The sequence below is a fragment of the Aulostomus chinensis genome, chromosome 4, assembly GCF_037954235.1.
Source record: "Aulostomus chinensis isolate RoL2024-O1b breed Wild chromosome 4, RoL_Achi_v1.0, whole genome shotgun sequence".
NCBI classification, from domain to species: Eukaryota; Metazoa; Chordata; class Actinopteri; order Syngnathiformes; family Aulostomidae; genus Aulostomus; species Aulostomus chinensis.
In genome coordinates this window covers 28,333,749-28,347,364 of record NC_141323.1, presented here as the reverse complement: position 1 = coordinate 28,347,364, position 13,616 = coordinate 28,333,749, and the positions used below count along the sequence as shown (strand labels likewise).

The following is a 13,616-nucleotide window of genomic DNA, read 5'->3' as shown; positions in this document are numbered from 1 at the left end:
GCTCAAATTCAGATTAAAGCAAGAGTCTCCAGATCAAAGTCAGAATTCCTGATAATGTCATCAGGGTTTTGACAGTAACTAGAATTCTGTCTTTGATCTCAGGAGGACATGACAGAAACACAATTGAGAAAAGTATATAAGACCACGGCGGCATGATGATGCAGTGGTTAGCACTGTTGCCTCGCAGCAAGAAGGTTCTGGGTTTGAGTCCAGGCTCGGGTGCAGAATCTTTCTGTGTAGAGTCTGCATGTTCTCCCCATGCATTCGTGGGTTCTCTCCAGGTACTCAGGCTTCTTCCCACCGTCCAAAGAAGAGGCTGATCGGACACTCTAAATTGCGCGTAGGTATGAATGTGTTTGTGAATGGTTTTTCATCTCTGTATTGTTGGCCCTGTGATGGACTGGCAACCTGTCCAGGGTGAACCCTGCCTCTCACCTGTAGATGCCGGTATAGGCTCCAGCCCCCCTGCAACCATTAATGTAGGTGTTTTGTTAATTGCATGCCACATGAAATTATTATTGGTCACTTTTCTACTCACTGTCTCACAGTGGAAAAACAGGAACACTTCTACTTCTGATGATAACAGTTTGTTCAACACTAAACTTCATCCAGTACCATGGTGTCAAACACTGGAACATCCACAGCGCCTGAACAGGGAATTGAACCCTGGACCCTCAGATTAAAAGTCTGATGCTCTACCATCTGAGCTACTCAGGCTCTTTCTACAGCATTTAGACAGGAAAAGAAACACCTGTGAAGGTCAAATTGCTGCTTTCTTGACTTGTTCAATCCTCCATGTTAAAGTCCACCAGGCTTTTGATTGGCTCTGATTCTCTGTGGCAAAATCCAACAAGAGGCTCCAAAAATGTCTTGAATGTCATAAGAATGCACAGGACAAGATGTTAGTTTCCTTCATGTCTGCAGTTCCTCCACTGGAAAGTAAAGTTAATGCTGTTCCTCTGCTGAAACCTGGGATCGGACCAGGGACCTTTAGATCTTCAGTCTAACGCTCTCCCAACTGAGCTATTTCAGCTCTGAGTGAGGGCCCTGCTTCTCTCATTTTATAATCTCTTCCACTCTCACTCGAACTTAGAGAGGATTTGAGCTTCTGAAGTCACGACACATTGAACAGTTCTACAGGACGAAACTGAATGAACTGAAGAAGCTTCTTGGAACTCTAAACTTCTTAACTCGCTTTCTCCAAAAACTGTGCCTGGACGAAGGCCGTTTCCAGCTGTCCTTCAAGCTGACGAGGGCCAAGTTTGATGACCTGTTTGGAGGATATCAAGGATGGACACCAACTACAGGCCCCAGGTTCGTTGACATGACTTCACTGACACCAGGGGAATGTCAACGCTGACAGGTTCTCTGGACTCATTGTCATGAGAATTTGTCACATCAGTTGAACATCTTCACATACGTGAATTCATTGAAGGAGTGTGGTTCTAGACCTGCTTTACCTGTCAAGTGTCTTGAGATAACTTTTGTTGTGATTTGGCACAATATAAATAACATTGACTCGACAATAAATCAACTCTTTCCCCCCAACCGTTTAAAGCAAACAGCCGTTCCCACTGATCCTGGATCTGCGCAACGTTCCTGCTTTTTAAAAGGAAAATTGTCATCATTGCTTTTGCAGGATGTGCTTGCTGATGGAGAATTGTAGGCTATAAACTCATTGAACTCACTCCAAGTCATTAGTTTTGAGCAAACTCATGACTCCTGATGTTTAACACAATTATTTGTTAAACACAGAGATCCAGGTGTAGTCCCTCTATGTTCATCCACTAAACTAGAATAAAGTTCTCCTCTTTCCATGGTGGAACAAAGAAGGGGGAGGGTCAATAAGAATATGATCTTTGGACGTTACAGCATCTAAAGACTCAAATGTATATTTAAGGATACATATTTGAGAGGGAGGAAACAGTGATGGGAGGCTGGAGGCTTTAAGGGCTTGATTTTTAGCGGCCAGTGAAGCCACCTTTTGCTGGCTGAGTCCCAGAGACTCATGGAGGCTCTTTGTGGAGGATTTCCACGAGAGAGTCCAGCATGGAAACTTGTTAGTTTCCCTTTCAATTGAGTCCAGGATGTCCCCGAGGTCCTTATTGGGTGATCAGGGTGCGCTGGACGGTCGGCTTCTTTTGGGAAGTGGGGTGGCCGCGTTACCGGTCTTACCCATGACGGGTCAGTGGTAGCACTCGTCTACGTTCTCCCGCAGACTTTCTGCGGTTCCATCTTCCAGATTTTATTGATGAGGATTGTTGGTGGATGAGAGAATTGAAAATTTCTTACTGCAGTTTGGATGATTGAAACTGTGTAGATTGGCGTTAAGAAGTTAGCTGGTTTGGATAAATTCAGGTATGAGCCACCACACTGAATCAGGCACAGGTATGACATTCACCCTGACATAGAACATCAACAGCTTAACATTGTTGGCAGGACTCCAACCTGAGCAGGGAGACCCTAATGGATTTCTAGTCCATCGCCTTCACCACTCAGCCACAACCACATTGACACACATTTGTAGAGGATGGATATTCACAAAATTATCTTAATTTCTGTCACAAGCCCATTTGTGTGAGGTCCTATTTTCTCTTTTTCAGCATTCCTTTGTTTCCAGGTCTCTAATAAGTGCAGAATTACAAAGACAAGCAAGCTTGATCCATCCTGGGCAGGTGATAGGAGCCATTGACAACTGGCCAGAGACCCTGGCACAGACGTTGGGGTGGTGATAGAGAGCATTTATACAATTATATTCTATATTTATAGAATTCTAATATCCTACAGTTTCATTGAGCAAATGCTTTTGTCCAAAGCCATGTACGTTTCTCACATGTATAGAATATATATGTTACTCTTTTATCTACGTATTAACCACAAAATGCAGTCAAATGCCAGTAAATTCTGAGTATTTATTCATTATTTATTGTTATTTATTATTTTTGAATCCATTTTCATTGTCACTCTTCTGTTCATTTTCAGTTTGATTCATAAAAATGAACAAACTTTGACGTGTTTTCTTCTCTTGTGTGTCAACAATTTTGGATTTGGAATCTCCTGACAAACAGACCACATGACCAAGATGAAGTGTTTTTGGTGAGTTTGGCTCCTGAGCTCAAGACAGTTGTGACTAATAAAGGACAGCTTCAAATGCAGCTGTGAAGCCTCATTGTCAGCTGGGAGGAACGACAGGTGTCTCCCTCTAGTGGCTCCTCACAGCAACAGAGCCTCATTTCATTCACATGCATCCACCACCTCACTACCAAAGGCCAGTTGTGCCTCGACAGACAGGTGAGTTTCAAGTGTTGGACAAAGGTCTTTAAGATGTTCTTATTAATTCTATAAAACCTGAGATTAAAATCTATGGAATTACAACCAACAAGCAGTCAAACACCTGATCAGATGCTCCTTCATGAGGCTGAGAAGAATCAATCAAAACTGGGATGTAGAAAATTAATTGAGAAGAGAAACCTACTGATTGGATGACATGGACCCACCTGATCCATGTCAGCCTTGTTGGAGCAGAAAGAGGTGGATCAGAGGAATCAGTGGATCAAGACTCAGGTGTCAGATGAAGAATCTCTTTATTCACAATGGAGTCAGAGAAATCTTCCAACGTGAGAGAACCTGACAGACCATTTTATACCAAAGACAGGCTGTGTGTGTGTGGGGGGGGTGGGGGGGGGGGAGACGGGACAATGGCTTAAGGGAGCTCCAGGTAACTGGTTTGAACTGGTCCCTCATCTCTGTGAGTAGAAACCATCTGAGGTGGAGGGTGAAGATCTGCTTTGACCTCCTGATCTCCCAGTAAAGCCAGCATAGATGTTGAGCTTGGAGGAGTTGATGGCCTCCTTCATCTTCTTGTTGGAGATGTTTGCTAAACTCAGCACCACCACAGATCAGAGGAAAGTCCACTTGTCAGCTGGACACTGGAGTTTCTAGTGACCTGCAGGATCTTAGTTGTGGTGGCAGCAGGCCTGTTCCAAGAGCTGGGCTCACATTCATGATCAGGCTTCAGAATGGTTCTGGACCACTGAGTGACAGAAGCTGATCCTGGGGCAGCAGAAGACAAATATAGAGAAGAAAAGACAAAAGACAGAGAGAAATGAGGGAGAGAATGACAAAAAGATGGGAACAAGATGAGGGTGAAAGACAAGCAGAGAGAAAGACAGGGGGATGGAAGACAGACAGACAACCAACAACAGCAACAGCAACAGCAGCAATAATAGTATTGATATTGTCCTGTTATTGATGTTTTCATGTGAAAGTGGCATATTTAAGATAAAAGACACTCTTAGAACAGAAAGATCCAGAAAACCCACCAACAAGAGGTGTGTCTGGTACAGATGTGGAATTATTGGCTCTCACAATGTTGAGGCAACTGGGAAGAAGACAAACAAAAGAGGCTTGTGTGATTCAGACATTCATCAAAAATGGTCCTGTAGAACTGTTCAATGTGTCATGACTTCAGAAGCTCAAATCCTCTCTAAGTTCTAGTGAGAGTGGAAGAGATTATAAAATGAGAGAGGCAGGGCCCTCACTCAGAGCTGAAACAGCTCAGTTGGGAGAGCGTTAGACTGAAGATCTAAAGGTCCCTGGTCCGAACCCAGGTTTCAGCAGAGGAACAGCATTGACTTTACTTTCCAGTGGAGGAACTGCAGACATGAAGGAAACAAACATCTTGTCCTGTGCATTCTTATGACATTCAAGACATTTTTGGAGCCTCTTGTTGGATTTTGCCACAGAGAATCAGAGCCAATCAAAAGCATGGTGGACTTTAACATGGAGGATTGAACAAGTCAAGAAAGCAGCAGTTTGACCTTCACAGGTGTTTCTTTTCCTGTCTAAATGTTGTAGAAAGAGCCTGAGTAGCTCAGACGGTAGAGCATCAGACTTTTAATCTGAGGGTCCAGGGTTCAATTCCCTGTTCAGGCGCTGTGGATGTTCCAGTGTTTGACAACATGGTACTGGATGAAGTTCAGTGTTCAACGAACTGTCATCATTAAAAGTAGAAGTGTTCCTGTCTTGCCACTGTGAGACTGTTGCTAGAAAAGTGACCAATAAGAATTTCATGTGGCATGAAATTAACAAAAGACCACAAATAACACTGGTCAAGTTAATTTTATTTGTATTGCGCCAAATCACAACAAAAGTTATCTCATGACTCTTTACAAGTAGAGCAGGTCCAGTACCAAACTCCTTTAATGAATCTACACCAACAATTCTCCATCAGCAAGCACATCCTGCAACAGTGGTGACAAAAACCTTCCTTTAAACAGGCAGGAACATCAAGCATCAAGGTGATACCTTCCAGGGTACCGATCTCATGAGATAAACTTGTAAAGTGTCATGAGATAACTTCTGTTGTGATTTGGCACTTTTTAAATAAAATTGACTTGACTTGACTTGGAAGTTAGAATTAAATGTTAAGTAGAAAAATCTTCCCTCTTCAATCCTGTCACTAAGTGTTGTAAACTGTTTCAAACAAATTCTACTGTTCAACAGTTCAAGAGTTTCTAATGAAGCTGAATGTGCTCTCTTATACTTTCCTCAATTGTGTTTCTTTCATGTCCACCTGAGATCAAAGACAGAATTCTAGGTACTGTCAAAGCCCTGATGACATCATCAGGAATTCTGACTTTGATCTGGAGACTCTTGCTTTAACCTGAATTTGATCTGACTAATGTTTTAGTTTAGGTTGCATGATACTGACCACCTAATTTCTCCTGATGGACTGGTGACCTGTCCAGGGTGAACCCTGCCTCTTGCCCAATGTCACCTGGGACCCCCCCCCCCTCGTGACCCTTAAAGGATAAGAATAGAAAGTGGATGGAGGGATGGACTTAACACTGAAATCAGCTGATCTGATCCACATTCTAATTGTTCCTTTCCCTCTTTAGGAGTCATGGAGAATAGTAGTGTATATAATAATGTATATACAACCTTGTAGTATCTTTCCAAAGCTTTGAGTATTTCATCTTGTTTCTACTTGTAGTTTTATTGTCTGGATCTTTTCTTTTTATATCCTGCTGTCTGCTCTTTGCTTTTGGAGCTTCCTTCAACAACTACCAAGCCTCCTGGGTACTGTAGGAAACATGGTCAAGTTCTTCTTACTTTTGCAGTCACGTCCTGCTCACATTGGTCTGTCTTCATTTTGACTCCTCCCACTGCCACAATGACCAGCCTTTATACACTTGGTGACTGGGGCCCTGGTTGCTGCAGGCCTCAACACCAGCCTGTGGTTGTGAGCAGGGCAGAACAGAACTGACAGTATCTCACATGCAGGACCTGGGTCAGATCCTGGTGCCAGCTGGGGCACCGCTTTAACCTGGACGCCCTGGAAGATCTTCTCCAGGAACTCGCCTTTTTCAGTCGAAACAGCATGAAACTTCAAGTAAAGAATTAAAATTATTTCATTAACAATGAGGTCTCTGTAATAAAACAAAAGGGACAACTGACCACATCACCATTTCCACCTCTTTTTAACAGACTCACATTTCAAAACAATCAGGTTTATTTTGCTCCTTTCTTTCAGCAGAGAATGGTTTTGTTCCATCAACCTCTGGGTTCTGGGCCCAGCACGCTTCCTCTGCTCCACTCTGCTCTACCATTTATTGAACAGGCCTTGATTGAGGAGAGCAGGATTGTGACAAGAACAGGAATGTGAGTGTTGAAGGTTTCACAATTTTCTCTGAAGCAGGCCTCAGCAGGTAAAGATTCATCTCTTATTTCAGAGGAGGATTTGAAGAATTCATTGTTGCTGAACTGTTTATGCTTCAATTTCTGGACGTTCACTGGTGGAATGTTTGTGGGTCAGAGGTGAAAAGAGTACAAGTGCACCTGTTGTGTGTGATGGGGCACCAACATGCAAGAAGTTGTGTCTCCTCAGAGACTGGAGTCTTCATCCAGCACCTTAAACCGCTCGGCCACACTACCTCACTGTGCTATTCAGGGAGTTGGTCTGCTAAAGGCATGTTGAAGAGGAAGTAACATAATGATATAAAACTTATTCTGAAGGGGGACCCCTTTCCCTCCCACTGTCACAGGAAGTGACGACAGCGCTGCCAGAAGCAGCCAGGAAAGAAATGGTAAAAGGACTCAATTTGTACAGCTCCTTTCTACCTCAGCACTCCACGCTAGCAAACCCCCTTTTGTTTGGTTTGGTTGTTGTTTAGTGACTGTGGATGAACACACAGGAGAAGTTGTGCATGAATTTGTGTTCCCTGTTCACTTGAATATATGCAGGAGTATGAGGTGGAAATAATACTGTTTATTTTTGTTCTTATTTCAGAACTGTTGACACAACGGTGTCAGATTAAAGCACTTCACCTTCCAGATGCTGGTCTCCTTCTGGTGTCCTGACTGACACCCATCTTGTGTTCTGGATCCACCTGAACGAAGCAGCTCCAGATCCCTGAACTCCCTCACAGGGATAGAAAATGGATGGCTGGATGGAAGTCCCCCAACTGTGGCTGTTCTGAAACTCCTCTCCTCAATCACTCCTGAGTTGACACTCTGAGATGGGAAACTCTGACTATCTGGTTCCAGAACAGCTGATCTGAGTTGCTTCAATCAACTGTGAGTACGTTCATCTTGAGTTGCACACGTGCACAACCACGACAAAATGCCATCGTCAATGGAGCCCCGACACCACGAGTCACCATGACAACCACAAACAAAATAACAAGTTATCTCACACGAATTCATTGAAACAAGACCTTCCTATATTTATGGATCCATCACAAATATGAGCCTTCCCAGTCTGTCAGGTGGTAGAATTCAGTCAGCACCAATAACAGGAGAGTCAGAGTTTAGAAACCAAAGACAGACATTAAAGTCTCTCTGATAAAACAAAAATATAGTGAAGTATACTGGAAAAGAATATTGCAATATATTAAATATGATATTTCCATGGAGGGGCAGTTTTACATTTTTATTCTTGGATGCATTATATTTTAGAATCAGAAAGGCAGTTACAATGACATCATCAAGACAAAACCTGGTGCTGACAAAGGTGAGGTGAACAATTTTAACAATCAATCCCAAATTTAGGCCTGAAGTTAGAAAATAATATTAGCTAGCTAGCAACGTTAGCTAGTTAATGTTAGCAAGCTGTCAATATTTAGCACCATCAAATAGTTCAAACAAGGTCAACAGCTGTTAGAATGATGGTCACATGATTCAACCTTCCTCCTGTGTGACCTGTTTGGAGGTTTTAAATGCATCAAAGAAGCACATCAATTTGTTTATTGCATCAAGGCTTTCTGACTTTGGCAGGAACCTCTAGTTCAACAAAATAAAACAAACAAATGTTTTTCACTGAATGATAAAATAGTGAGGGTCTGTCTGGACCCAGTGATCAAAATAAGATGATAAAGCAACAATTAGAGCCAAACCTGAAGTCAGAAGTGCACTGTCAGCAACCCACTGACAGCAGCTCCTCTCCCAGTCATGGGAGCTTCAGGGGATTCTCATTTGGCCTCGTTTTCCCATCGACCTGCACAACAACAAAACAAACAAAGACGGCCATGTCCAGTGTGGTCCTGGATATGACGACTGGACTGCAGGGTCCCAGTATCACTGTGACAATTCTTTTACCAGCTATGACCTTGGACAAGAACTTCTCAGGAGGAAACTTATCATGGTGGCACAGTGAAGAAAACTAGACCTGAGCTGCCTGCTGAAATCTTGCAGGTGAAGGACAGAGCTCCACCTCTTTGACAGACACCACCACTGTTGGCTCATGTTGTCAAAAAATGAAGTGTGTCAGTTTTTGACACACACGCATCTAAACACACACACACATACACATGCATGTTCTTACACACAGAGACTTTTCCTCTATTTTTGTTTTTTACTGGTTTTGAACCAGTCGTTGGTTTCTGTTGGTTTGGTTTGCTTGACTGGTTGTTGTTTGTTTGACCTTGCAAATCCATATTTTGTGTTCTGGCTTGTTCTGCTTTTCATTTTGTGTTTGTATTAAAGTTCTGTTGCTGAAAAAGATACTTTTTTCCTTTTTCTTGAAGTAAATATATGAGGGTCGAAACTGACCCATAACACCATGGATGTTACAATAGTTAATAATATTAAAATGAATAATAAATCAAACCAATCCATGTCAGAGATGTGTTCTAACACCCCTCAGTAATGGTCAGGAAACACAACAACCTTTTGTTTATTTCTATTATTTTCTTGAGGTTCATTTGATCATTTTTTAACTGAAATCGAGGGTTTACTGACTAAAAAAAGGTCCAGAGGCCCACAACAAAATATTCCAATCAATATTTCCATGGATAAGGAAGCCTAACAAGGAAACCAAGAGATGGGAAACAACTTGGATGATAGAAAATTGTTTTTAGTTTATTTGACAGCTGATTGAGGACGTGGGTCAAAACTGACCTGTTAACATAAGAGATGGGAACAGAAAGCTAACACAAGAGGAAGGTTCAAGCTATGAAAAAGGAGTTTGATAAAAATCTTGAACTGACAGTAGAAATATCCTTTTGTATGTTTACCTTTGTTGACAGAAGTCACTTTAGCTTGGCAGCAGTGTTAATTTTGAAAGGAAAATTTTTCATTGACTACACTTTATTTAACTTAAATACTATACTATACTAATAAGTACTGACAACGAACATTAAAACAAAATCGCTGTTCACTATAAGCTGACGAGTAAAAACGTGATGAAAAGGATGACGGTGGCCGGCCGGACTCTCAGGGTTACAACCATCCTTAATGCCTTGATTTCTTTTCTTTTTAACCAATTAATCATCTCAAAACTAATTTGACCTCTCAGTCCGACTTTTTGATTGGCGGCCCCGACCCCACACCCGCCCCGCCCTCCGCGGTGTGTCAGTGCACGTTGCAGAGACGCTGTGTAGACGAGCAGCAGACCTTCACCTGTGGCGGCAGCGTGGAAAGTTGGAAGAAAAAGACGAGCGGATTTATGGACGCATTTCTGTTATCATCCTGCTGAACAGAAGACGGAGTGTGTTGTTCCTGACAAGGATGGGGAGCGTTGTGGATCTTAGATTAGTGGAAAAAACACGACCAGTTTGAAAAGACACCTGAAGGCCCGCCATCCCGCAGCTGGAGCTTTACTCTTGTGGCTTGTCAGTCAAATATAGAAAATAAACAAGAACTTGCACTTTTTCTAACAGGCTTCTGACGTTTCATTATTATGATCATGATCCTTATTGACAAGAGCAATGTGCTTCAATCTCAGTTTAAATGACAGTTTCATGTTTGCTTTGTATGGAGTTTTATAGAACATCACATATCCCTTTGCAACATCTCAGGAAAATGAAACATTGCTTCAGACCAAAATGAGACTAAAACTTAAGACAAAAGACTAAATTTTAACTAAAACTGTTCTAAACTAAAAGGCTAAGATGGGAATTTAACTGAATCCAGTCTTCGATGACTGACGATAACTAAAACAAAAGGAAAAATTCTTGTCAAAATTAACACACAGTGAAAAGAATCTCTGCTAGCTTGACAAATAAGTGCACAAACTGGGTTCAAGCTGGACTTTGGACACTGGTATCTGCAACAACTCCCATCAACTCCTAATCTAGCATCTCTGCTGTGGTCAAAATATTTTACAGAACATTTGACAGACCTGTGGAGCAGTGAGGACAGACATGAGTTGATCCACATGATCCACTGAAGCGCCATTTTACCCTGCCACTGAGGTCACCAACATGAGCTGGAGTTGGGAATCTTGAACTGAACCTGGTATCACAGCGACACCTACTGCTGCTAAATGGAACAGCAACATTGAACCCAAGTACAGGATTGGAGGGAGACTGATGGTCGCTGTTTGGGTTTTTGAAGAACAAGGAGGGTGTTGGTTCAAGCTGGATTCTCAGAGACTATTTCCCCAACCTCTACATTGGCATCTACACTGTCATCCAGTCATGTGACTGAAGTCATCCAGTCATGTGACTGAAGTCATCCATTCATGTCAGTGATGTCACTTGGCAGGACTGTCATTGCCTTCACATTCTAGAAAAGAATCCAGACTCCACATGTGGCTCCCATGATAACTGATGGACCTCTGGTTGGAGGCTGAACGATGATGTTTGGACTTGAAGGAAAACTCCTTGTCCAAATTCCATTGTGTTCAAATTTCAAGTCCCACAATAAGAAGTAGCTGAATCTGACAGGTGAAGGTTTGGAACTCCAAGATGGTTGATGTTTCCTTGACTTGATGCTCTGACTGTCAGGGTAGATGACAGCTTCTTTCTGCTGCTGCATCTGAGTGGCTATGATGTGAGGTTTTCCCTCCCAAGGTTGTCTGGTTCCAGGGGAAATTTTAAAATTCCAGTCCCCAACCTTGGCTGTTCTGAAACTCTTCTCCTGAATCACTCCTGAGCTGCAGCAAGAAAAAATACCAGTGCCCAACCAGATCAACTTCATGGCTGCTAACAGCCTCAGACACTTGATTTCCATCAATCTGGAGCCAAGAAGGCCCTCACCTGTGGTTCTCCTCCAGGAGGGTCCAGGTTCTGCCAAGTTTGGCTCCTTGTGCCACTGCCAGAGAGCCTCAGCTGCACACTGCAACATTTCAACAGGAGATTTACATTCCTTCAAATGTCCTAAAATCCTATTCCAATGGTTCAGTTCCATATTTATATTTTAAAATCAATCACACAATGAAAGCTGCCACAGCTGGTTTAAGAGAGAGAACAGGCTAAGAGATTTGAAACCAGTAAAATATGCTTTTCTGTGTGCAAACTAGTGAGGGGCATGGAAGGATATTTTACCACCAATACAGAACCCAAACTTCAGTCATGTGATGAGATGACGACTCTGATTATGAAGTTAATGGACAAAATGTGAATTGAAAGAAAATGCATTTCTTCTGTAGACTTTGATCCAACATTTGTAGTTAGATTTTGGTGGCTGCTCCATGTTGGAGGAAACCAGGCCAATGTTGGAACGTCACAGGGAAACTCGTTTGCCTCCTCTGCTGCCAGTTCAACCCACTTTGGCAGACGACCACTCACTCCCATCAGTGGAGAGCAGCTTCAACTTGGTTTGGAAGTTTCCATTGTGGATGCATAGGAATGTGGAGAAAACATCCTTTGTCAGAAGTGGGATTTGAACCCACGCCTCCAGGAGAGACTGCGACCTGAACGCAGCGCCTCAGACCGCTCGGCCATCCTGACAGAAACTTAAAGTTGCAGACTGCAATATGAAATGAATTAATTCATTGACAAAGTAGAACTTTTCCACACGAGCGACTGGCTCCTGAGTTGTTGCATTTATTGTTAACATTAAACACACAGTCTGTGTTCATGGCAGTAAGAAATGAATTTAATTTTTCTAAAGGACAAGAAATGAACCAGAACATTAGAACCACATAATATCTCTTTATCAGTTTGTTCCATGGGACACATTCCAGACAGGAAGGTCCCTCTGAGACTTGAACTCTGATCACTGATTCAGAGTCCAGAGTGCTCACCATTTCACCATGGAGCCAAACACAAGGAGGAGTTTCCTCAAAATACAACTTGACATCACCTGCAATCCAAACTGTTGCTATTTGGAGGTTCATCTTGCTCTTGTTCCAGACTACATTGCCAAAAGGAACATGAACCACAAGGAAATCATGGAACTCCAGATTTATTCAGGACCTTCTAACTACATCGTATGACCTGTGAGCAAAGACTGGCCAGGCCTTCCTTAATTTATCAGTTAATTACTGCTTCAACAAACATGCCACATAATTAAGTTACCAGAATTTCTCTCATTGAAAAACCCACCAGCCTGATTTCTTGACATGACATGAAAAATTCTCCAAAAACACACAGTTGGGGTCCACAGATACAAGGTTAACCAGGAGGAATCCTGCTCCTGAACCATGGATGGAACAAAATCAACTGGAAAACTCAGCAATTCCTGAGTGCCACATCCATCCAGGAGCTTGGGTCTCCACTTGACTGTGATGATCCATGAGATCCAAGGAGGACAGAGGAAAGAAGGATCCTGTTGGAGATCTCCTACCTTCTTCCTACAAGTCAGAGGTTCATAACCTCACTTGTTGGTGGTGCCCTCAACCTGCTGAGAGCATCACTTTGTTAACTACAGAGAAACATAGCAGCTCTTCTGAAGGCTGCAGGAAACCTGCTGGAACTGAGACTTGGACTCAGGTCACTGGATTCAAAGTCCAGGGTGCTAACAGGTCCACCATGGCATCTGGGCTTTACTTACCGTGTAAAAAGGACCACAGTGGACGTCTGGTTTTAATTTTCACAAACAAATACGGTTTAAAACTTGTAGACAGTGACACAGGGCTCTTATTTGAAGGGCCATGGGATGTGAAATATCCCAAACCTCTGAGATCAGAGCGATCACTTTGATCTCAGGGTCCTGACTTTGGGGGTTCTTCCTTTGGTCTTCAAATACTTGTGGTTTTTATTGGCATAACTTTCAACTTGCATGCAAAAAGAGAATCACAGTCAACTTAAACCCAGCAGACAGTGTTTATTTCTAATGAATCAGACAATCGCACAAATGAGAATTAAAGGAAAAACAATAAAAAAGGTTTAAAAAAAATCATTCTCCACTCTGAAGCTTTTGAAAGTTCATTTGAAGGTTTAAAGGTGGTG

General features: G+C 42.5%; 4 non-coding genes across 4 annotated transcripts; 2 read left to right on the top strand and 2 right to left on the bottom strand.

Moving 5' to 3' along the window:
• Positions 1-644: 644 nt before the first annotated feature.
• trnak-uuu (transfer RNA lysine (anticodon UUU)) lies at positions 645-717 on the bottom strand. Its single transcript has one exon. It is a non-coding gene; the product is annotated as a tRNA-Lys (tRNA).
• A 243-nt stretch (positions 718-960) lies between these two features.
• On the bottom strand, positions 961-1,033 carry trnaf-gaa (transfer RNA phenylalanine (anticodon GAA)). Its single transcript has one exon. It is a non-coding gene; the product is annotated as a tRNA-Phe (tRNA).
• A 3,513-nt stretch (positions 1,034-4,546) lies between these two features.
• On the top strand, positions 4,547-4,619 carry trnaf-gaa (transfer RNA phenylalanine (anticodon GAA)). The gene has a single exon. It is a non-coding gene; the product is annotated as a tRNA-Phe (tRNA).
• Positions 4,620-4,862: 243 nt separating this feature from the next.
• Positions 4,863-4,935, top strand: trnak-uuu (transfer RNA lysine (anticodon UUU)). The gene has a single exon. It is a non-coding gene; the product is annotated as a tRNA-Lys (tRNA).
• The last annotated feature ends 8,681 nt before the right edge of the window (positions 4,936-13,616 follow it).